The sequence below is a fragment of the Entelurus aequoreus genome, linkage group LG21 (genome assembly GCF_033978785.1).
Source record: "Entelurus aequoreus isolate RoL-2023_Sb linkage group LG21, RoL_Eaeq_v1.1, whole genome shotgun sequence".
Taxonomy (NCBI): domain Eukaryota; kingdom Metazoa; phylum Chordata; class Actinopteri; order Syngnathiformes; family Syngnathidae; genus Entelurus; species Entelurus aequoreus.
In genome coordinates, this window is record NC_084751.1 from 19,379,833 (window position 1) to 19,405,746 (window position 25,914).

A 25,914-nucleotide genomic window follows, 5' to 3' on the forward strand; every position below is an offset into this window, starting at 1 on the left:
TCCAATGTTGCTTATTTACAAGTTTAGCACACTTGTTAGTGTCAAAACAGCATACTTTATTGCTCTACTACGGGGGTGTCCAAACGTTTTTCCACTGAGGGCCGCACACTGAAAAATCTAAATGTGTCTAGTTTCGCTCTCTGAATTTGCAAGAGAAGTGATACTTTTTTTGCCACTAGATGGCAGCGTTGGCAGGAGGACACTGTGAAGCAAGCTGCTTTACAACCGTCGTAAAGTACAGGCATCATACCGCCCACAGTAATAGGGGATTACTGTAGCCTCGTTTTAAAGGTGAGTGTTTGTTGATTGAACTTAAAAACAGTTTTATTTATTGTTCAATTTACTCCATATTTGGTATTTATGAAAGCATTATTGTAGCACAATTATTTTAATGCTTCCATAGTTCTTGGTGAGTCAATTAGGCTTGTAGGAATCTCAGCCCCAATTAAATGGTGCTAGCTTAAATGCTAACGCTAACTCCCAGTCCTATCTGTGCTACACATTTTTTTGGCACGATCATGTATGTATTATATGTTGTTGCAAAGTATGTATGTATTTTATATGTTGTTGCGAAGTACAGGTCTACTTACTGACATGTATTTACAATTTATCACGCTATGTTTGATTATTGCAGGAGGAAAGTGAAATTGAACTGTTGCAGTGCTTGGAAATGTAAGAAGTTCCTGTAGAAATATTTACAGCAGGAAACGACTGAAGTAAAAGTGTCAGTGATAGATAAATAAATCTATAAAATGAGTTACAGATAAACACGGCAAACAAACATTAAGAATAAATAAAAAAACAAAACAAATGGAGGAATTAAAATGTCATCTTCCAGAGAAGGAGACAACAGACATCACTCCTTATTTCTTTGCCTTAATTATCAGCTTCACCTTTTGACTTTATTTTGCTCACCTTTTCTCTCAAGGTAATTGCAATAAAAATGGTAAAGTCATTAATTGTTAGACAAAACAAGCAATAAGCATGCACTTTCGAGTAAAAGTTGACTGCCTTTACGAAAAGATATCTTATCTTCCACTAATGATTTAATCAATCAATCAAAGTTTATTTATATAGCCCTAAATCACTAGTGTCTCAAAGGGCTGCACAAGCCACAACGACATCCTTGGCTCAGATCCCACATCAGGGCAAGAAAAAACTCAACCCAATGGGATACAACCGGTGCAATGGATGTCAAGTGGATCTAGTTAATAGTGTGAGAGTCCAGTCCATAGTGGGCCAGCAGGAGATCATCTTGAGTGGAGACAAATCAGCAGCGCAGAGACGTCATCAACTGATGCACAGATGAGTGGTCCACCCCGGGTCCCGACTTTGAACAGCTAGCGCGTCATCTGTGGTCACCTAACAACCTCTCCACGCAGGAGAGGGGGGCAGAGCAAAAAAGAGAGTTTTTGATTGATTGATTGAGACTTTTATTAGTAGGTTGCACAGTGAAGTACATATTCCGTACAATTGACCACTAAATGGTAACACCCGAATAAGTTTTTCAACTTGTTTAAGTCGGGGTCCACTTAAATTGATTCATGATACAGATATATACTATCATATATATACTATCATCATAATACAGTCATCACACAAGATAATCACATTGAATTATTTACATTATTTACAATCAGGGGTGTGGAGGGGGGGTAGGATATGGACAGCAAGTAGTGGACATAGAGAGAGAGAGAGAGAGATCAGAAGGCATAAGAAAAAGTATCTGCATTTGATTGTTTACATTTGATTATTAACAATCTGGGGAGGGTGTTAGTTTAGGGTTGTAGCTGCCTGGAGGTGAACTTTTATTGCGGTTTTGAAGGAGGATAGAGATGCCCTTTCTTTTATACTTGTTGGGAGCGCATTCCACATTGATGTGGCATAGAAAGAGAATGAGTTAAGACCTTTGTTAGTTCGGAATCTGGGTTTAACGTGGTTAGTGGAGCTCCCCCTGGTGTTGTGGTTATGGCGGTCATTTACGTTAAGGAAGTAGTTTGACATGTACTTCGGTATCAGGGAGGTGTAGTGGATTTTATAGACTAGGCTCAGTGCAAGTTGTTTTACTCTGTCCTCCACCTTGAGCCAGCCCACTTTAGAGAAGTGGGTAGGAGTGAGGTGGGATCTGGGGTGGAGGTCTAGAAGTAATCTGACTAGCTTGTTCTGAGATGTTTGGAGTTTAGATTTGAGGGTTTTGAAGGTGCTAGGGTACCAGGAGGTGCATGCGTAATCGAAAAAGGGTTGAACGTGAGTTCCCGCCAGAATCCTCAAGGTGCTTTTGTTGACCAGAGAGGAGATTCTGTAGAGAAATCTCGTTCGTTGGTTAACCTTTCTGATTACCTTGGTTGCCATTTTATCACAGGAAAGGTTAGCCTCTAGAATGGAACCTAGGTAGGTGACCTCATCTTTCCTGGTGATAACAATGTCACCCACTTTTATGGTGAAGTCATTGACTTTCTTAAGGTTGATGTGGGACCCAAACAGGATGGATTCTGTTTTACCCAAGTGTATGGATAGCTTGTTGTCAGCGAGCCAGGTGCAAGTTCTACACAGCTCAGCAGGGCAGAGTCATCCGCAAACAAAAACAATTCACAGTCGCATGCCGATGACATGTCGTTTATGTATATTAGGAACAGTAAAGGTCCCAATATACTGCCTTGGGGGACTCCACAGCTCACCAAGAGGGGCGGGGGGGGGGACACGGTGCCGTTCACCTCTACCACCTGCTCCCTCCCCTCCAAGTAAGATTGCATCCAGCTCCATGAGGTTTTGTTAAATCCGATTGCTCTGAGCTTATCCATCAGTATAGCGTGGTTAACGGTGTCAAAGGCCTTCTGAAGGTCCAGCATGACCATGCCGCAGTATTTGCCTGCGTCCACCTCATGTTTGATGTGGTCGGTCAGATAGAGAAGACATGTGTATCACATGTTTGATGTGGTCGGTCAGATAGAGAAGACATGTGTATCACAAGTGTGTATCACAAGCATCACAAGCCATCCAAGATGGCCGACAGCACTGTCTTTTGTTTGTCTGCTTGTCAAAGTGGTCTGAATTTCTATCTGTTTTAATTTATTTTTTAGCCAATTTAAGTAAATTGTACTAGTTTTAAGCGTAACAATTGATGAATGAAGGCTTACTTCCAAAAAGTGGCATTTCTGACTGCTTTTGTTGGATTTGGAAATCTGGAGGCCTTTGACCTGCTGAAGCCAGGAGATGTTTCGCTAGCTGAAATTTTGGCCTTCCACCTGCCACAGCCCGGATCTATCCTGGCCCCAGCTTGGCCTTCCATTGCCTACAGACTGGGTCTGCTAACTTCATTTTGGCCTTCCACTGCCTACAGACAGGATCTGCTAGCTGCAGACCGGATCTGCTAGCTTCATCCTGGCCTTCCATCTGCCACAGCCTGGATCTGCTAGCTTCATCTTGGCCTTCCATCTGCCACAGCCTGGATCTATCCTAGTCTCAGCTTGGCCTTCCACTACCTACAGTCTGGGTCTGCTAGCTGCATCTTGGCCCTCCATCTGCCACAGCCTGGCTATAACCTAGCCCCAGCTTGGCCTCTCACTGCCTACAGACTGGGTCTGCTAGCTCATCTTGGCCTTCCATCTGCCACAGCCTGGATCGATCTTAGCCTCAGACTGACTAAGGCTGGGCCTTTGCTAGCCTTTGCTTGGCCTTCCAACTGCTGTAGCCTGGACATCTGAACTTTGAATATTGGACCTGGGTAGGTAGTAAAACAATTTAACAATGTCTTTGACAAAAGCTCTGTATTTAATATTAATGCTTTTTCCTGGACTTGTTTTTTGCAATTGTAGTGGGGTACCTGACCAGGTGCTCCACCAACCTTTAACTCTACCGAACGCAATAACAATCACCTGGTCCTACGAAACTACAGCATTTACACAAAGCTTATTGATATCTACATGTGGGTCAGTGCTAAATAATTCTAACCAGCTTCATTTATGGTGTATTTCTGTGTTAAATAGATGTTTTTCTCCTTCTGAAATTACTCATTTTGACATTGTGAAGCCAAGTAATGTTGTCATCGGGTTACCTTGCCACATGAAACGAAACATTTTTATATTGCTCTTACTTCTTCTATCAGGCAATGTGCAACCAAATCCAGGCCCAGCTTTGTACAACATCAGTACTCCTGATGAATTTAGAGCTAGGTCAGGTCTTGGTTTAATTCATTCAAATATTAGAAGTCTACTGCCAAAATTAGACTTAGTCAAAATCTGGATTAAAACAACCAATGCAGACATATTTATCTTATCAGAAACCTGGCTAACCAAAGCAGTCTCTGACAAGGACATTGCTATAAATGGATATAATGTCTTCCGATGCGATCGTCCTCGAAAAGGTGGAGGAGTGGCTATGTATATCAAAAACAAATTTAATGTTACCTTATTATCATCACTGTCAGTCACTAAACAATTTGAACTCCTTGCCCGGCAGCTTGAATTCTCACATGGCCAACCTCTCGCAATTGTAGGCTGTTATAGACCTCCCTCTGCCTCCACTGAAGCCCTTGCCTCGCTTGAATCCTTTATGAGTGGGTTAAAAGCTAGTGAACTTCTCTTGGTTGGTGATTTAAATTTTGACTGGTTGACTTCCTCTTCTGATAACCTTAAATCTGTATGCAACTCACTAAACTTAACTCAATTAATCACTTCCCCAACTCGACCCAATACTAAAAACTCCTCAAAATCATCTTTACTTGATCTAATTCTAACCAACGCTCCCCATAAGTACACTGGCACTGGGGTGTTTGCCAATGACTTGAGTGACCATTGTACAATTGCAGCTGTAAGAAACTGCAAGCTACCAAAATCAAAACCCACTATTACATGCAAAAGAAATATTAAAAACTTTTGCCTCCCAGCTTTTATATACGATTTAGCTGCCTTTCAGTGGAACAGAGTTGCTTTAATTGATGATATTGAGATAGCGTTGAAATACTTTTATAATGAATTTCAACGTATAGTCAATAAACATGCTCCGTTTCGAAAACTTAGAGTTAAAGGTCGAAATAATCCCTGGTTTTCCTCTGCAATTGGAAACCTTCTCAAAGAGAGAGACGTTGCTTGGGCCAGGGCTCGAAAAACAAAGACAGAGGCTGACTGGCTTAGCTTCCGCCAGCTTAGAAATAAATGTACTTCGCTTGTTAAGAGGGCCAAGTCTGATTTTTACCTGCATGAATGCAAAAAACATACAAATGATCCCAAAAAGTTTTGGCAAACCATAAAAGCTTCTTTAAATCATGTGACAACAAATGACTTTCCAAGTCCTTTAATTACTCAATCTGGTACTTTGTCTGATAAGACAACTATATCAAATTGTTTTAATGAGTATTTTGTTTCTGCCGGATCCTTGTTTGAGTCGTTGAATCCTCAATTGTCAAATGTTGTTTTAACTAATGTTAATATACCAAATACACCACAGGCTGTAAATAGACGCAGCACCTGCACTTTTGAGTTCACACCTGTATCAATATCCGAGGTAAACAGTGCACTAAAGAGCCTGGACACAACTAAAGCAGCAGGACCTGACCAAATTGAACCCTTTTTCTTAAAATTGGCTGCTGATTTTGTTGCTGAGCCTCTCTCGCATATTTTTAACCTAAGTCTAACAAGTAAAAGCATTCCAAAAATCTGGAAATCTGCCTTTGTTCTTCCCCTGCTAAAAGGGGGTGAACCCACAAATATAAATAATTACAGACCAATTTCTAAATTATGCATTTTAGCAAAATTGTTTGAGAAGATCATCAGTAACCAGCTAGAGGATTTTTTAGAATCAAACAATATTTTATCTCCATTTCAATCTGGTTTTAGAAAACAGCATAGCACTATTACAGCTGCTCTTAAGGTCTTCAATGATTTAATCGAGGCTGTAGACGGCAAGAAATATTGTGTCGCCCTATTTATTGATTTGTCAAAAGCATTTGACACAGTAGACCACAGTCTGTTAATTCAAGCCCTTCATCACGTTGGATTATCTAAAAATGCAGCTGCTTGGTTCACAGACTATCTCTCCAGCAGAACACAATGTGTACAGGTGGCTGGGACCACCTCTTCATTACTGGACATTACCAAAGGCGTTCCACAAGGCTCAGTGCTGGGGCCCATTTTATTTTCTATCTACATAAATAATCTTTGTAATAATTTGTCAAATGCAATGTACCATTTTTATGCAGACGACACCATTATTTATTGCTGTTCAACCTCCATCACTCAGGCTTTTGAGTTTTTACAAGCTGCTTTTGATGTCATCCAGACTCGCTTATTTGATCTTAAATTGGTTTTAAATACAGATAAAAGCAAGGTAATGGTTTTCTCTCATTCAAGGGTGCTACTGGAAAATATTCCAAATATTGTAACATCAAATGGAAACCCTATAGAGCAGGTCTTAAATTACAAGTACTTGGGTTTTACTCTTGATCAGGAGCTTTCATTTAAAGCCCATATTAACAACTTGGTCTCTAAGCTTAGGGTAAAGCTTGGTTTCTTTTTTAGAAATAAAAACTGCTTCTCTCTTAAAGTCAGAAAGAAATTGGTGACAGCAACTATCTTGCCTGTAATTGATTATGGAGATGTGCTTTATTTTAGTGCTTCATCTAAATGCCTCCAGTCCTTGGACACTGTTTTTCATTCAGCACTAAGATTTGTTACTGGCTGTCGTAGTCTCACCCACCATTGTCAACTGTATATGAAGTCAGACTTATCTTCATTGAGTGCACGCAGATACACACATTGGCTGACTTTAATTTATAAGGCTCTTTTAGGTTTAATACCTCCATACTTGTGTACTCTGTTACAAAGAAAAAGCAGCTCTTACGCATTACGTTCTAACAATTTGTATGTTTTAACTGTTCCTCATGTACGGACTGAATTTGGCAAAAGAGCTTTTGGCATTGCTGCCCCTATGGCATGGAATGAATTGCAGACGAAACTGAAACTTACAGAACTACTTCCATTTGGAGCCTTCCGTTCTGTCCTGAGGGACAAACAGCGAGAGACGTTTGCACAGTGCCTGTGTTTTTAAAGATGTAAATCTCTGTTGTTTTACACTTCTCTTATGTATTTTAAAATGTATGTCTTAATGTATTTATTTTGAAACTGCTCTGTGACATGTGCTGTTGACCTCTTGGCCAGGTCACCCTTGTGAAAGAGATCTTGATCTCAATGGGTTTTCTTATCTGGTTAAATAAAGGTTCTAATGTGTCAGTGGAGTGGTTAGTTCTGAAGCCGGATTGGAATTTGTACATGAGTTTATTAGTGGCAAGGTAACTATCGACCTGTTCATAAACTATTTTCTCCATTACTTTCGAAATGGAACTGAGAATAGAAACAGGTCGGTAGTTGCTAGGTTCCAATTTGCTTCCTTTTTTAAAGAGGGGAGTTACTCTTGCTATCTTAAAATCTTTTGGTACTTGGCCTTGTGTAATTGATAGGTTTATTATGTGCGTGATGATCGGGGCAATGATGGAGGCAGAGTCCCTGAGGAATCTGGAGGGAATATTATCAAGGCCAGTGGCCTTGTTAGGGTGGAGCGCGCTCAATTTTTTAAATACCTCATCAGCTGTGACCATTTCTAATTTGAAATCATCGTTGGATACTCCTAGCTTTCTGTAGAAGGCTTAATGTGTTCTACACCAAAGCGACCAGAGTGGTGGGACAGCTTGTTGACAAGAGTTGCGGCTATGCTGGTGAAAAAGATGTTAAGTCTGCTAGCTACCTCCATTTTGTCTGTAATGAGGGAGTCACCCTCCTTGATGCTGATGTTGGTGAGTCTTGTTTTAAGTTTCTGGCTGCAACCAGGAAGCTGGTTGTTGAGAATTTTCCAGAGCTCACGTGGCTTTGTGTTTTCCTCTATTTTGTCGTTAATGTCATTTTTTTTTAAGGATTTAGTCAGGTTGGTTGACTTATTTCTTAATTTATTGCATTGCTTTTTGAGAGTTGAAAGGAGTAATTTGAGGTTGATATTATTGGGTTGTTTATCTACTTCTGTTTTACATTTTTGGTATTCAGAGTATTTTCTGTCTCTGTCTTTTATGGCAGCTAATAGGTCCGGATTCATCCATGGTTCTGAGCGGGCTTTGATCCTGACTGTTTTCACGGGAGCCATGTCATTTAGTATCTTTAGGAACGCCGTTTTGAAGCGATCCCAAGCAACATCGACCAGGTTGCTCGCGAGCACAGGGGACCAGTCCCACTCATCTAATTGAAATTGTCATTGGAGTATTTTTTGAGGGATCTGGATTGGGCTGTTATGTGGCCATTGGCTTTGGGTTTAGCTATTTTGCGGGTGCAGAAGGTTAGATAGTGGTCGCTAAGACCACAGATCATGACCCCACTATTTTTTATTTTTAGGCCGGTCTGAAGTGAGAATGAGATCTATGGTTGATTGGGTGGAATCACACACCCTTGTAGGTAGCGCTATTAGCTGGGAAAGACCATGCAGATTACAAAACTTGCTGAAGGATCTGAAGACAGGCGCATCTTTGCGTTGAATATCTGTGTTAAGATCCCCAGTTATAATTTTCTCCACGTTGTCTGTCCCTGCCAAGCATTCTTCCAAAGCCCCATAGAAATCACTCTGATTAGGGGGTCTATAAACAGTCCCTATTAGTACCGGCTTAGCGTTTTTAAATTTGATTTCCACCCACACAGATTCCAGGTCATTGTGGTTAAGATCAGTGCGAGTTATGTATTTAATATCTTGCTGAATATACATACCAACGCCCCCACCGTGTTTATTCCTATCCTTTCTGATAACCGAAAAGTTTTCTATTTCTATCTCTGAGTCAGAAATACTTTGATCAAATTTGGTTTCAGAGAAACACAAGATTTTTACCTTTGTGTTGAGGAACATTTCTCTGATTTGGTCGAGTTTGGCTCCAGAGAGGCTGTTCACATTAAGGTGGATGATGTGTAGTCCACTGGAACCAAAAAGAGCATCAGAGTCCGCTGTGTTGTGGTACTGACCAGAAAAGTTGTTGGTTATTATTGCTGTTGATGTTGGAGAGCAGAAGTGAGAGAAAGGAGAGAGAGGAGAGAGAGAGAGAGGAATATTGCTCTTCCTCCAGGTGAAGGGGGAGGGGGGGGAGGGGCGGAGTTGGAGAGGGGGAGAGGGGGAGGCCAGGTAGGGTTGCTGGGGGTGGGGGTGGATTTCCTTTTGGCAGGCTTTTTTGAAGATAAAGACAAAGAGAACAACGAAAATGTTTGTGTAAAGGCGCCTCTAAATCCAGTGTATGCCGCGTCCTCGACCGTCATGGACCGGGGAGAGGCCGCGTGGACCCCCGCCATCTCGTGCAGTCCCCCGCCATCACCGATGACTGGGTCGCCGTCCACCGCCGCCGCCACGTCGTTCACCACCGCTGAGTCGTTGCCTTCTCCGATGACTGGGTCGTCCTCCACCGCCGCCGCCGAGCCTCCGACCGTGTCGATGAACGGGGCGAAGTCCTCCGCCGAGCCGCCGATCGCTGGAGCACAGGTGAGCTTGAGCTGAGATGAGCCGGTAGCCGAGTTAGCTTCGATGGCGACGCTAGCAGTAGCATTGCTAGTCTTCGCCAGTCGGGACAACATTAACAGTGTTGTTCAGGTCCAGGGTTGAGTTCAGTGTCTCCTGATAGTAGAAGTAATAGTAGTATTATTGACTTCCTGTCTATCCTTCCAGTCAGGGGCATGTTCCCTTTGCCTCGATGGGCAGTCAAGCACGATGCTAACACGTTAACTCCAAAGCCAAGGTGCTTCGCCGATGTATTGTCGTGGAGATAAAAGTCACTGTGGATGTCCATTTCGCGTTCTTGACTCTCATTTTCAAGAGGGTAAAGTATCCGAGGAGGTTTAAAATATAAATCAGTGATCCACAGTAGAAAAAGGAGGAAGTGTGGGATAATCCGAGCAGTTGTTTGAATTCCCGATCGGGAGCGAAAGAGAGTGCGACCGTTCATCTTGGCGTCCTGGAGCTCCTGAGAGCAGATCAACTGGTCTAAAAGGGGGGTCTATTTAAAGGCTAGAGTATACAAATGAGCTTTAAGATGGGACTTAAATGCTTCTACTGAGGTAGCATCTCTAACTGTTACTGGTAGGGCATTCCAGAGTACTGGAGCCCGAATAGAAAACGCTCTATAGCTCGCAGACTTTTTTTGGGCTCTGGGAATCACTAATAAGCTGGAGTTCTTTGAACGCAGATTTCTTGCCAGGATCATCAATACTATCAGCAAGATAGGATGGAGCTAGACCGTTTAGTATTTTATACGTAAGTAGTAAAACCTTAAAGTCACATCTTAAGTGCACAAGAAGCCAGTGCAGGTGAGACCCTGTAGGCGTAATATGATCTAATTGTAATGCAAAATAGTCTGGAGCTACAAAACATAACCCAGTTTTTGAAATATGAAAAGTTTAATTACTTTTGAATTGTTTTCGGCTTCGACAACCGAGGTGCAATGTTGATGTGCAATGGATGCCAGCAAGTGTAGCTGTGTGATAGTACGTTGGTTAAACCTCACTCCTCAGCAGCGCTTTAAGAGCTGCGCTGACAGTGAGTCGACAGCCTTTTAGCTCGCTAGCTTGAGCATGCTTGACTTACCTTGCTGGTTTGAGCGTGGCGTGTTGCGCAGAATTACCACAGTTCAACTGGGTGCTTGTTTTGAAAATAATCCTTTTTTTATTTGCCCATTCCGTGCTACATGAATAAGTCAACGTTGGATAAGCAATCTGTCAATGCCATTTTAATCAAATTGTTTCTACTTTTTCCCAATATTTGTTTACCATCTTAATTTCATTATCTTAGGCCAGCTTATCGCCGTGACAAGGCGTTATTAAATCTACCTCTAATGCACTCCAGAGTCAAGCACGTCATTGATATTAGAAACCCATCCCGACCTCTTTTTCATTGAGGCCTTTTAAAAAAACATAAATGACTTTTATCATTATCAAACTAAAATAGGTTACTTTATATGCACACTCAGTAACTTGCCTATTTCTATATACAGTTTCTATATACCCCCTTAATAGTCATTAATGTATTTTCCAAGTGAACTGTGTAATGAGAAACTTTAAATGAAGTTATTAATTATGACATTTTTAGCGGGAGTGATAGATTATTGATAGAACATTATTTGACACCATTTTAACTAAATCATTTAAAAAACACTTAGATGTGAGCAAAATGTTGCATGCTTTGTGTTTGTGCTTTTTCTATTGCAGTTTTTCCAATTATATATTTAATTTTTAGAAGACTGTATCATCCCAGCTTTATTTTTTTATATTCATGCATATGTAGCCGGATAATAGCTGTCAATATTTTCTTTTCCAAACTAATGGAACAGTGGAGACAACCTCATAATGTATTGTAACTAGTGTACATTTTTATGTGCTTTATCGCCCTCTGCTGGCCTTTTTTTCCAACATAAAACCTAAGAAAATGGGGACAAACCTAATGTATTATATTCAATATTGCTTTAATGTTTATAGTATTTTGGTGTTTTTTTTACCAATGTAAAGTACCTTTGAGAACCCTTAAGCTTTCTACCAATAACATTTCAATTATTAGTAGTAAAAGTAATAATGTCATTTTAATACATGTATAGAGACAGATTAGTCGCAATAGTAATATCACTGAGCATTTTGGTGTACAGTTTATTCTCATCACCCAAATTAAAACAAAAAAGATTTTCTGTGTTCATTTGTTTGAACCTATTAAATTATGGTTAAAGCGTACCTACATTATTAAATGTGCTCAAAATTTTCCAAAAATACTTTTAATGAAATTGTTTCACCAAGTTTTTTTTTTTTTTAAACCCCAACACATTCAAAATGATTTCCTTAGTAGAAGAAACAGTCAGTACGTGTCCACGCACTAAATTAGGCCAACTTCTCAAATAGTTCAGCTCTAAATAAGCCTCTACAGCTCATGGAAACACCTTAATCCGATAGTGTTCGGTTTTTGAAAAGTCAGACTTACACACCTGGATAATGCGATTGGAAACCAGATCTCTCGAAAGGGGGTGTGTGCTGCAGGAGAGGACCCTTGGTATCACGCATGCGCCAATCTCAACGCACGGGTTACAACCCGGAAGCATATACCATTCAATAAAAAGGTAGGCAACAACTGTAATGAAGATGAGACTGTTTATTTTCTTTACAAATTAAATAAAGTATTTTGAAGTGCATCTATTGTAGAAAAAAAGAAACGAGATGTATTTATTTATTTAATAAAGCGTACACAAACCTCTTCATGCTGCATTTGTGCAAGCCAAGTGATTCACTTTCCGCACAACTGCCAAGTTAGTCCAGAACAATAACAACCTTCCTCTGGATATCAGTCGGGGCACGAATGATTAACTTTAGGATATTCAAAAGTTTTGTTTCCATGATTTTCGTCCAAAAAATCCCTCCGAAAGAACTCTTACGCCGGTCTTCCATTGCATCAGACCTGCATTTGCCCCGATTAGTGTTGTCCCGATACCAATATTTTGGTACCGGTACCAAAATAATTTCGATACTTTTCGGTACTTTTCTAAATAAAGGGGACCACAAAAAATTGCATTATTGGAGTTATTTTAACAAAAAATCTTACGGTACATTAAACATATGTTTTTTATAGCAGGTTTGTCCTTAAATAAAATAGTGAACATACAAGACAACTTGTCTTTTAGTAATAAGTAAACAAACAAAGGCTCCTAATTACTCTGCTGACGTATGCAGTAACATATTGTGTCATATTCTATTCTATTATTTTGTGAAATTATTAAGGACAAATGGTAGAAAATTAATTATTAATCTACTTGGTTAATAACTGTTAATAACTAATTAATTAATAATTAATTAATTATTATTATTATTATTCATTAATTAATAATTATTAATTAATTGATAACTGTTAATATCTGCTTATTTTCTCTTTTAACATGTTCTGTCTACACTTTTGTTAAAATGTAATAATAATGTATTCTTCTCTTGTTTGGATGCTTTACATTAGTTTTGGATGATACCACAAATTTGGGTATAAATCCGATACCAAGTCATTACAGGATCATACATTGGTCATTTTCAAAGTCCTCATGTGTCCAGGGACATATTTCCTGAGTTTATAAACATAAAAAAAAATTTTTTAAACGTAAGAAGATGTTGTGATAAATATTGACGTAATCATAGTAGTATCGACTAGATACGCTCCTGTACTTGGTATCATTACAGTGGATGTCAGGTGTAGATTCACCATTGGCGTTTGTTTACATGTTGACGCCGGTGAGCTATTGTGTGTAGTGAAGCATGTTTAGCTATTCCTCGTCCTGCAGGGATGATACTCGTAAGAAACTTACTTTATTTGTCGCCACGGAGGTGAGGATTTGTGATTTACACTGCCTGGCCATTTGACTGTCACACCCATAAAGCAATATTTATAGTCACACACTGCCTGTATCACATCCACGGGAGGAAGGGATGAAGTTTTTCGGTAAATAGACTCACAGCTGACCCGGACATTTAAAAGTTCTCTTGCCGTCTGAGAAGTGTTGTATCCGAAATAGCTGCAATCACCCGTTTGCTTCTCTTAAGGTATTCATGTGTGATTTCCAAAAGCGCCTGTACATGTAGAAGAAAGAGAAACACGGGCATGTCTGGATGATCCGCCTCCATCTTTGTTATGAAGCTGACTATGGCGCGTTCTTTCTGATGTCTTTTCCTGTGTGGAGCGCGGTCTTTCTGGCGTCATTTCCTGTGTGGGCGGGGTATTTCTGGCGTCACCTCCTGTCCGAACTCACTTTGTAAACGATCAATGAGTCCATTCAAAGCTAAGTGCCGGAGATTCAAGAAATACACGGCTGACTTACCCGTGTAAAAATTTGTCAGAGGAGGGGGACCTTAAACGCTGGGTTAGTGTGGCTGAAACGGGACTTAGGCTAAATAATTATTCGTTTAAGGGGTTAAACAACTTAGTGTAGACATGGCCTAAATTAGTGCGTGGAAACATATGTTGTAGCAAACAGGTAGGCATTTTAACCCAGAACATGAAAATGCTCCCACACGGATTAACCAAAAACAAACAAACGCTTCAAGGAGTGCACGACAAAGCTGCGTTGGTGTGCACATCCAAACAAATTATGAAGTTGCAAAACACGTTAAACATTAACAACAATTCCCTTCTTTTCTCTACCACCATTGTATGAACGCGCTGTTAAGCTGGTTGCTAACAGAGCGGGCCGCCCCTACCAGGGCAAAACCCAGACAAACAGCTACAAAAGCGAGAGTGCCCAAAATACAGATGACAGTGCACCCCGTATTCATCCACCTCTCAAAGACTCTCCAAAATAATGGACGTAATAAAGTTTTAATTAGCCAAAGACATATGTAAAATATATATACCGTGAGCAGTACAATGAATGTGTTCCTTTTTCCATAATCTTATTTGTTCACTTGTTTACTAGGGGTGTAACGGTACACAAACATTTCGGTTCGGTACGTACCTCGGTTTAGAGGTCACGGTTCGGTTCATTTTCGGTACAGTAAGAAAACAACGAAATATACATTTTTTGGTTATTTATTTACCAAATTTGTAAACAATGGCTTTATCCTTTTAACATTGGCAACACTATAATAATTCTGCCCACGTTAATCAACATTAAACCGCCTCAAGTTGTTGCTCAGATTAAATAAAATGACAAAACTTTTCTTCTACATATAAAAAGTGCAACATCAAACAGTTTCAAGTCAACTCATCATGCTTAATGTATTACAGCAATTGGGAAGCCTGTAGTTGATTTCTATTATGTAAATGTTATATTTTTATCAACATGTGATAGCAGGGACCCTGCCATTCAAAACTAGGCTGCTCCATTACTAATGATTACTGTAACTATAGCTGAAAAAAATAGTACAATAGCAATAGGAGAGACTATTCATCCCTGAACACCATGGAGTTCATGTAGACTTAATGATGCAGTTACATTATTATATCAACTATCAGAGACAGAAATTCTTCATTTAACATAATGTCCTTTTTTGCTGCTTCAACACAGCTCAATCAACACAGAAAAAGGTAAAGTGAAATAACAGACAGATAGGGCTTTGCTGTCCATAACACACACACACACACCGCAAAATTAGCTAACGTTTCTCTAAAAGCTAATTAGCCTTCACCTCAAGCCAGGACTGCGAGCAAGCTGAGCTGCCGTTTAGCTTTCTAGAACGTCAACGGGCTCATAGTGATGTTACTAGTAGTTGACTGGGAGGTGTTTATTATAATTTGGGGAGAGTCCGCTGCCTGATGCTCACCTGCTAAACACCTACCTGCTCATCACAATGCTGGAGCACTGACGACATGCACTCTGAATACGCACTGCTGATTGGCTGTTTCCGCTCTGAATATGCACTGCTGATTGGCTGTTACCGCTCTTTGTGTAACCAATCAGATGGTTGTGTGGGTGGGACAATGCTGGGTGCTGTGTGTACTGACAGACACAGAGGCAGAAAGCGGAGCAGCTTGTTAAAGGCCTACTGAAACCCACTACTACCGACCACGCAGTCTGATAGTTTATATATCAATGATGAAATCTTAACATTGCAACACATGCCAATACGGCCGGGTTAACTTATAAAGTGCAATTTTAAATGTCCCGCTAAACTTCCGGTTGAAAACGTCTATATATGATGTCGTATGCGCGTGACGTCACGAGTTAAACGGAAGTATTGGTACCCCATTGAATCCAATACAAAAAAGCTCTGTTTTCATCTCAAAAATCCACAGTATTCTGGACATCTGTGTTGGTGAATCTTTTGCAATTTGTTTAATGAACAATGAAGACTGCAAAGAAGAAAGTTGTAGTTGGGATTGGTGTATTAGCGGCTGGCTGTAGCAACACAACCAGGAGGACTTTGACTTGGATAGCAGACGTGCTAGCCGACGCTAGCCGCCGACCGCACGGATGATCGGGTGAAGTCCTTCGTCCTTCCGTCGATCGCTGGAACGCAGGTGAGCACGGGTGTTGATGAGCAGATGAGGGCTGGCTGGTGTAGGTGGAGCGCTAATGTTTTTATCATAGTTCTGTGAGGTCCCGTTGCTAAGTTAGCTTCAATGGCGTCGTTAGCAACAGCATTGTTAAGCTTCGCCAAGCTGGGAATTATTAACCGTGTATTTACATGTCCATGGTTTAATAGTATTGTTGATCTTCTGTCTATCCTTCCAGTCAGGGATTTATTTATTTTGTTTTTATCTGCATTTGAGCCCGATGCTATCACGTTAGCTCAGTAGCTAAAGAGCTTCGCCGATGTATTGTCGTGGAGATAAAAGTCACTGTGAATGTCCATTTCGCGTTCTCGACTCTCATTTTCAAGAGGATATAGTATCCGAGGTGGTTTAAAATACAAATCCGTGATCCACAATAGAAAAAGGAGAAAGTGTGGAATCCAATGAACCCTTGTACCTAAGTTATGGTCAGAGCGAAAAAAGATACGTCCTGCACTGCACTGTAGTCCTTCACTCTCACTTTCCTCATCCACAAATCTTTCATCCTCGCTCAAATTAATGGGGTAATCGTCGCTTTCTCGGTCTCTCTCGCTGCATTGTAAACAATGGGAAAATGTGAGGAGTCCTTCCTCCGGTGACGTCACGCTACTTCCGGTACAGGCAAGGCTTTTTTTTATCAGCGACCAAAAGCGACCTTTATCGTCGTTGTTCTCTACTAAATCCTTTCAGCAAAAATATGGCAATATCGCGAAATGATCAAGTATGACACACAGAATGGATCTGCTATCCCCGTTTAAATAAAAACAATTCATTTCAGTAGGCCTTTAAGACTTTAGCTTCGGCAGCTACTTAATATGTTTGTGTGGAAACTCGTTCGGTACACCTCCGAACCGAACCGAAACCCCCGTATTTAAACGGTTCAATACAAATATGCGTACCGTTACACCCCTATTGTTTACACTTCATGATCGCACTCTGCAATTGCATATTATTTTATCATGAATTAATTATTTTATAGTTTCATTTTGAAATGAAAGCCAACTTTACAAACTGTTTGTTTAAAATAGAAAGTGCAATAAAGTTTGATGTTTTGATTAACAGTTAATAATCGGGCAGCCCTACATTACAGCAATAGGTAGCAAAATGATCGCCTATATAAATTAACGTCCTCAAAAATATTAATATGAATATGAAGCATTAAAATCCATTGGTGAAAAAGTGAATTTTGTGGCTTTGCCTTGATCTTTTTTACATTGTTGAAATCAATTGTTAGCAAAGCCTAAACGACCACCTCTGTGTGTCTCCAAAGTATGAATGAATAAATGAATGAATGAATGATCTTTATTTGTCATTGTGCATGTACAGGTACAGGTCCATATCCACATATTGTAGAAATGTTTGTACGCAAAGCATGAAGTAGGCCTGGGCCGATAACAAATTTTGCTTGACAATATATTTACCAACAGATTATTGCCGATAAAAGATATTATTGATTATGAGACCAAATGAACCATTAATTTAATGATAATACACAATAATAATACATGTATACAATTTCAAATGCAATAAACTTGTATTTATGGTGTATTTTAAGTTGCAATTACATTTAAAACATTTAAATCTCCAATTTTAATAAAACAAACACATAATAACAATAAAATATACTTTGTTAGCAAATAATATATTTTTGAAAGCAATAACATATTTTAAGGAGGGAATGGGAGGGCTCAAATATACACAATGATGACAATAAATAAACAAGCTAAATAATGCATTGACAAACAAAGTTGCACTTAAATATTGAACATGTAGGCAGAAGTAGAGTTGTACATTACTTAACTGTCAATCAAGTTCGGACATTTTAAACAAAAGTGCAGAGTAACAATAAACAGCCATATTAACAGGTTATTTGCAAAACAAAATTAATTTTGGCGTATTCCGAGTGAGGAACACCAACATGAGATGACACACTTTTAAAAATGTTAGTTTTATAACAGTATTTAATGGCAGCATGTCTTTGGCGATGTATTTAACTCCACTTTCTGTAAGTACACACTATTTTGCACTGTTTTGTTTACACTGACCTGTCACCTGGCTTCTTCACCAAACGTGAAATAAGTGTCAAGTGAGTTTGGACTGTTGAGTGGTTGTATTTCAAGTGGGTGTTGTTGTAGTCGCGCACATTCTGCAAACTGGCTCCTCGGTCTTGATCTTGTTCCAAAGGTTTAAACTGAAATATTCCCACACTGGTGCGGTATCGTTTGGTTTTGTGAACATTATGTCAATGGTAGCTGCTACATGCTAACTAGTTGCACCAGCGGCCCCACGTCACTTCACAAAGAGTCAAAGACATTTAATGAGGGCAAGATAATTCACCCCTTTCTGTTCATCCCGCTATGGTACAAACGCGTGTAGCTGCACAAAGCAACGAAAAGTGTGAATGCTCTTCAAACATGCACGTGGCGATTTATCGACACTGGAAAACTTACTGACATTATTTTTCATTTATCGTTGCCCAGGCCTAGCAGGAAGTAGGCGTGCCAGACACAGCTCATTTCCACGTCAAGCTCAGTCCTGATATCTCTCATCTTTGAGGTGAAAAAAGGATATATCCTGGCGTACACAAGCTTAATACATGAGGCCCCATGTGCGTATGAATCAGAATAGTTTTATTGCCATTGTTTGAGAATGTATGACTATGGGAAGCAGAGTTACGGCGCCGTCTACTGACTAAAGTAAAGTAAAGTACCAATGATTGTCACACACACACTAGCTGTGGCGAAATTATTCTCTGCATTTGACCCATCACCCTTGACAAACAAAGTTGCACTTAAATATTGAACATGTAGGCAGAAGTAGAGTTGTACATTACTTAACTGTCAATCAAGTTCGGACATTTTAAACAAAAGTGCAGAGTAACAATAAACAGATATATTAACAGGTCATTTGCAAAACAAAATTCATTTGTAGGTGAGGGGAGCAGTGAGCAGCAGCGGTGGCTGCGCCCGGGAATAATTTTTGGTGATTTAACCCCCAATTCCAAACCCTTGATGCTGAGTAAATAGCAGGGAGGTAATGGGTCCCATTTTTATAGTCTTTGGTATTAACATACAGTAGTCTTTTGTTGAGTCCCACAAAATGTTTTTACTGTACAGCTTGTTTGATTGTAACATGCATCTTGGTTGTGGTTTTAATTACCAAAGTTAGAGCTTGTTGAAATCATTATTTAACCCTTGTGTGGTGTTCATATTGTTGTTACTCAGCCAGTGTTCGTGGGTCTGATGGACCCGTTGCATTTTGTGGCTTTTAATGCCTCACAATCAAACACTTTTTTTAATGCCTCACAATCAAACACTTTTATGTTAAAATACTGACTTATCCCAAAAAACATCTGTAATGAAGTGCTTTGAGAGGCTGGTAAAGGAATACATTGTCTCCAGACTTCCCCCCACATTCGACCCATACCAGTTTGCTTATCGCCCTAACCGCTCCACAGAAGACGCCATCTCCTCTGCACTCCACCTGAGCTTAGCACATCTGGAAGGAAAGGACACACACGTGCGGATGTTGTTTCTGGACTTCAGCTCGGCATTCAACACCATCATCCCGCAGCACTTGGTGAGCAAACTGGCCCCCCTTGGATTCAGTACCCCCTATGCAACTGGCTGCTTGACTTCCTCACAGACAGACCCCAATCTGTGAGAGTGGGCAACGACACCTCCAGTGCCATCTCCCTGAGCACCGGCTCCCCCCAGGGCTGCGTCCTGAGTCCACTGCTGTTCATGTTGATGACCCATGACTGCTGCGCCAGGTCCACTACTAACCACATTGTGAAGTATTCGGACGACACGACAGTAGTGGGCCTCATCCGTGACAACAACGACATGGACTACAGGGAGGAGGTGAAACATCTGGTTGACTGGTGCAGAATCAACAACCTGGTCCTGAACGTGGACAAGACCAAGGAGATCATTGTCGACTTCAGGAAGCACCAGTCCAGCCACGCTCCACACTTCAGCAACGGCACAGCGGTGGAGATGGTAAGCAGCACCAAGTTCCTGGGGGTGCAGATAACTGACAATATGACCTGGTCCCTACACACCGGAGCTCTTGTAAAAAGAGCTCAGCAGCGCATGCACTTTTTGCATGGGATGAAAAGAGCACAGCTCTCTCCCCCCATTCTCACCACATTCTACAGAGGCACTATAGAGAGCCTGCTGACCAACTGCATCTCTGTCTGGACTGGAGCCTGCAGTGCCTCAGACTGGAAGTCTCTTCAGAGAGTGGTGAGGACGGCGGAAAAGATCATCAGGACTCCTCTTCCTCTTATCCAGGAGATCGCAAAAAGCTGCTGCCTGACCAGGGCTCAGAAAATCTGCAGAGACTCCTCCCACCCCCACCAAGGACTGTTTTCACTGCTGGACTCTAGAAAGGTTCTGTAACAGCTTCTTCCCTCAGGCCGTAAGACTCTTGAACGCATCATAATAATCCCCTCAATTCCCTCCAAAAATGGATGAACTCGCTGGAATATAAAGACAATATAACATACATCCATAAACGTAGATGCATATGTAAAAGTGCAATATATTTATCTTTACAGTAATCTATTTATTTATATCTGCACCTTATTGCTTTTTTATCCTGCACTGTCAACCAGCTAATGCAACAAAATTTCGTTCCTATCTGTACTGTAAAGTTCAAATTTGAACGACAATAAAAAGTAAGTCTAAGTCTAAGACCCACAAACACTGGCTGAGTAAAAACAACACGAACGTTGCATTGAAATTTCTCTGCCAGTTTCTGCATCCCACAGGGATTCTTCTTTTGTGTTTCTGCACCTGCGGTTCCCACACAAGGTTGCAACATTGTTTGTCAACACTGTCTGCGCTCATTTTGTCGCACAATTGATCCTCTGATGTTCTGTGTACCTACACTCTGTCCTCCTCCTGTCTAGGCCTGCTGTGTGTGTGTGGGGGGGGGGGGGGGGCGTGTGGTACACAGAACATACATTTCCACACTTCTATTAGCCCCGGGTCCAGTGGACCCCGGACATCTTATATGTAATAGAAATGTGTAGGGGGGGTGTATGGTGTGTTCATTAAATATGTATTCTGATATATGTTCTTCACAGAAAATGAGCCAAAGCCAGTGAGTCTCAGTTTGAAAAATTAATTAATTGTATCATTTTTCTTTTAATAAAAATCGAAAACGGGTCCCACAGACCCAAACACCACACAAGGGTTAAAATCGCTAACGCTAATAGGTAGCAAGTCAATGGCATAGCCAATGTGAATTAGCATTGGGCTGGCTTGAAAAGGTGCTTTTTATCAGGCATGCTTGCTTTGTTGGCATGGAAAATGTCAACATTACCAACTGGCAGCGTGTTATGAATATGCCTGTTTTGCCTGCCAAGTGACGCCATGTCCGTTTGCAGACTCAGCACGTGTAACAAAAACATCAAAATAGAAAAGAATAGGATACAAGGCTTTATTGTCATTAAACATGAGAGCATGACGGTATAGCTCGGTTGGTAGAGAGGCCAGCAACTTGAGGGTTGCAGGTTCGATCCCCACTTCCGCCATCCTAGTCACTACCATTGTGTCCTTAGGCAAGACACTTTACCCACCTGCTCCCAGTGCCACCCACACTGGTTTAAAATGGAACTTAGATATTGGGTTTCACTATGTAAAAGCGCTTTGAGTCACTAGAGAAAAGCGCTATATAAATATAATTCACTTCACTTCACTTCATGACAAAAATAATGATTGTCTAGTGAATTGGTACTTGGTAGTCTTGACAAAATATGGTGGGTATCTGCACAAGTCCTGAATACAGTGCCCATCCCTAGTTGCATGTTCACTTTTTCACTTTTGTCTATGTAGTTGATGTTTCCTGTAGCTTTAAGGACACCTCTTAGGGTGTTAGTAAAATAAAACCTCATGCGCTGCCGTTGTGGTGCAGAGATGCCGCAGGCTGGAACATTCTACCTTCCACCTTCAAGTGTCAAGTTGATGCAAGCACAGGAGCAATGTTTCGGCACGTCTGCAGACCTGCGAGCATCTGAGTCACTACTCACTCTCTACTTACTGACACTTCCTTTGTAACAAACTGAGGCTCTGTTCCCAAGATGGGTTCTCAAGATACTTGTTATCCGTTGTTCAAATAGTGATGCGTTCGATCACGAAGCGTGTAGATGTTACAGCAAAACGTGAGGAGATTTGTGTCAGAAGTGAGCTCCACTATTTTGAAATGAAGCTTTCAGTTGACATTATTGACTATAGACATTGTCCTTCACTCGCTCTTTCATCTTTCATGTCAACAACTGTTGGCTCCTTCCAGGAGCTCCTATTTGCAGGAGTAGTTCCAGGAGCAAATGGCCCGTTGGGATTGGCAGCATTGTTCACTATTGTGGAGGCTAGAGACACACCAATCACCTCTCTAATCTTCTCAATACACAAATGAAGCACTCAGGAAGGGACCTGCTTGTCTGCTGCCTCCCCCCACCAACAAATCACTTTGAAATTCTGCCCTTCACCTTGGCTTCTCAACATAGAGAGAATATGCCTTGCATTTTATTCATCCCAACCCCCACCTTTTGCATGTTACACACTCAAAGTAGCTAAAGGGGCTGTTTGCAACTTGCTCAAAGGTATATTTCAAAACAAAAAATATAAGAAGAACACCACTGGCTAGCTAATGTTATAATTAGTGGTTTAAAAGAAGAATAACTATTAAAAGAAAGTAGAGCTGCATGCTTTTAAGAAATAACCTAATTGTGATTTTTCTCTCCAAAATTTCGATTGCAATACAAATTGTGATTTTTATATTTTACAAATAAAAATGCATACAACTGCGAAAATAACAAGTGAAGGAAGACATGTTCTTGTCTCAAGGTGCCACACATTAAAATAATATGCAATAATTTACTTTAAAAAATATTTGGTTTTATGCAGACAGACTCTGAGCTTTTGTCTACATCATACTCTTAAACTGATTAGATAACTGATTAAAACTATAGAGTGTTTATAATGTAATGTAGTCATAATACAGGCTTCGAATTTCAACTTTTTAAGGTCAAGGCAAGTGTTGCCTTAAAGGAGGGCTCATATTTTAGGGCACCAAGGCAAGTTAGAAGTGCACCAAGGCAAACGTTATTTTCTTTTGAGGCAGGATATATATATATATATATATATATATATATATATATATATATATATATATATATATATATATATATATATATATATATATATATACATATATATATATATATGTATATATATATATGTATATGTATATATATATATATATATATATATATACATATATATATATATATGTATATATATATATGTATATGTATATGTATGTATATATATGTATATGTATATATATATATATATATATATATATATATATATATATATATATATATATGTATATATATATATATATGTATATGTATGTATATATATGTATATGTATGTATATATATATATATATATACGTATATATATATATATATATATGTATATATATATATATATATATATATATATATATATATATATATATATATATATATATATATATATATATATATATATATATATATATATATATAGCGTAGGGCTACCAATTATGGCCAAAGCAATAATTAAGATTATTGTTATGAATATTGAAATCATGATTACTGGTTGTTAGGTAAAGCAGTGTTGGGGTGTGAACGTAATACCATTGTAATTTGTAATGTCTAATAAAAAGACTATAGATCAACTTTATCCATTTATTTATAGACAAATATTAGTTTTTTTAATTCTTTAATAACATCAATGTATCAGCTTTTTGTCATTCCATGATGCCTTTATCTCTATTTTTACATTTTGACAGAGGTTTTATTTATTTATTATTTTTACGTTATGTACATTTACGTATATGTACATGTAGATGCTGTATCGGACAGATCCATTAAGAGTTTGAGCAGAAATATGTCATATAGGAATTGACTATACACAATAAAACATTAACAAAATGATGTGTCAAATGTTTTTTAAAGTAATACCTTTGTGACATGAAAAAAACACAATTAATGTATAAAAAACTGGTGTTTACTTTTTGATATCAAAATAAAACACATCAGTTTGGCTTTGTTCTTCTCCAACGCTTCCTAGTGGTTCAGTACAACAGTTTGGCCAACAACAAAAAAACCCGGAGTGACACCTACCACGTCTAATACACAATCTTCACAGCCTGCGTCAGTTCGATGAGATGACAAAACATTTTAGCTAGTATTGATGTTATTTGAGGAGGTCTTCGAAGTATTCCCTCCACCGATCCACAACATCCGCAGTCGAGGTCAGCAGAACACCATCCTCACCATACACGGTGTTGATAGTGCACTGCTTCCCCTTCCTGAGGCGGCGGATGGTGGTCCAGAATCGCTTCGAAGCCGTCCGGAAGTGAAGTGGTGAAGAAGGAGCTGAGCCGGAAGGCAAAGCTCTCAATTTACCGGTCGATCTACGTTCCCATCCTCACCTATGGTCATGAGCTTTGGGTTATGACCGAAAGGACAAGATCACGGGTACAAGCGGCCGAAATGAGTTTCCTCCGCCGGGTGGCGGGGCTCTCCCTTAGAGATAGGGTGAGAAGCTCTGCCATCCGGGGGGAGTTCAAAGTAAAGCCGCTGTTCCTCCACATCGAGAGGAGCCAGATGAGGTGGTTCGGGCATCTGGTCAGGATGCCACCCGAACGCCTCCCTAGGGAGGTGTTTAGGGCACGTCCGACCAGTAGGAGGCCACGGGGAAGACCCAGGACACGTTGGGAAGACTATGTCTCCCGGCTGGCCTGGGAACGCCTCGGGATCCCCCGGGAGGAGCTGGACGAAGTGGCTGGGGAGAGGGAAGTCTGGGCTTCCCTGCTTAGGCTGCTGCCCCCGCAACCCGACCTCGGATAAGCGGAAGAAGATGGATGGATGATGTTATTTGAACACTGATACAGTTTGCAGTTAAATAAAGGACAAGTGAACATCCCAGTCAACAAAGTAAAGACTTTATAAACAAGTTGTGACAACGTTCACGACAAATCACCTGCTGCAAATCATCAAATAGTTTTCTCCTTCACTGTATAGTTTTAGTGTGGGAACAAGTGCGTCTGTCTCCAATAGTGTCCACACCTGTCTCCATGTAAACACAGCAGTGCGCTCTTAAACGCACGCCGGGAAGCGAGGGAAAATGAAGTTAAACCAAGCGCTTGGCTCCGTTTACTCCGAGGGGAAATCTCCGCAACAAAGTCCATGTAAGTAGTCCGCCATGATTATCAAGCCAAACACCGCTAGTGTGCATGCGCCTGACTTCGTGTTCCCCAAAATGCATTAATAAATGACAGTTGAATGAAATGAATGAAACGGTATTACTAACCGTCGGGAAATTTATCGCAAATTATTTTTATACCGTTTACTGTTACATCCCTCGTCCATTAACAAGTAAAAAGTCAAGGGCGGCCACGGCATGTTCTTGCCGCAAATGTTGGTACATTTTTGGGGCATTACGGCAAATGACGAGGGCGGTCGCGGCAGGTGCCGTGGTTGCCGCGGTTAAAATCGAGCCCTGGGAATATATAATACAGACATGTGAAATATCCGCAAAAACGCAGAAATTGAAGTTTCTAAACAACAAAAATGGAACTTAAATAAATATTGAACATTTTATAGTGCATTTTTTTCACAGTTGGAAAAACAACATGGGGTTGTCTTTTTTGTTGTTGATTGATTGATTGAGACTTTTATTAGTAGGTTGCACAGTGAAGTACATATTCCGTACAATTGACCACTAAATGGTAACACCCGAATAAGTTTTTCAACTTGTTTAAGTCGGGGTCCACTTAAATTGATTCATGATACAGATATATACTATCAGATATACTATCATCATAATACAGTCATCA

At 40.1% G+C, this 25,914-nt stretch overlaps 1 protein-coding gene across 1 annotated transcript in view; it reads left to right on the forward strand.

Moving 5' to 3' along the window:
* The first annotated feature begins 254 nt into the window (after nt 1–254).
* LOC133638927 (T-box-containing protein TBX6L-like) overlaps nt 255–25,914 on the forward strand; it is a 51,636-nt gene continuing 25,976 nt past the window's right edge. Inside the window, exon 1 of the mRNA XM_062031971.1 lies at nt 255–291. The gene's annotated coding sequence lies outside the window, so the exon portion shown is untranslated. The remainder of the gene's footprint in view (nt 292–25,914) is intronic.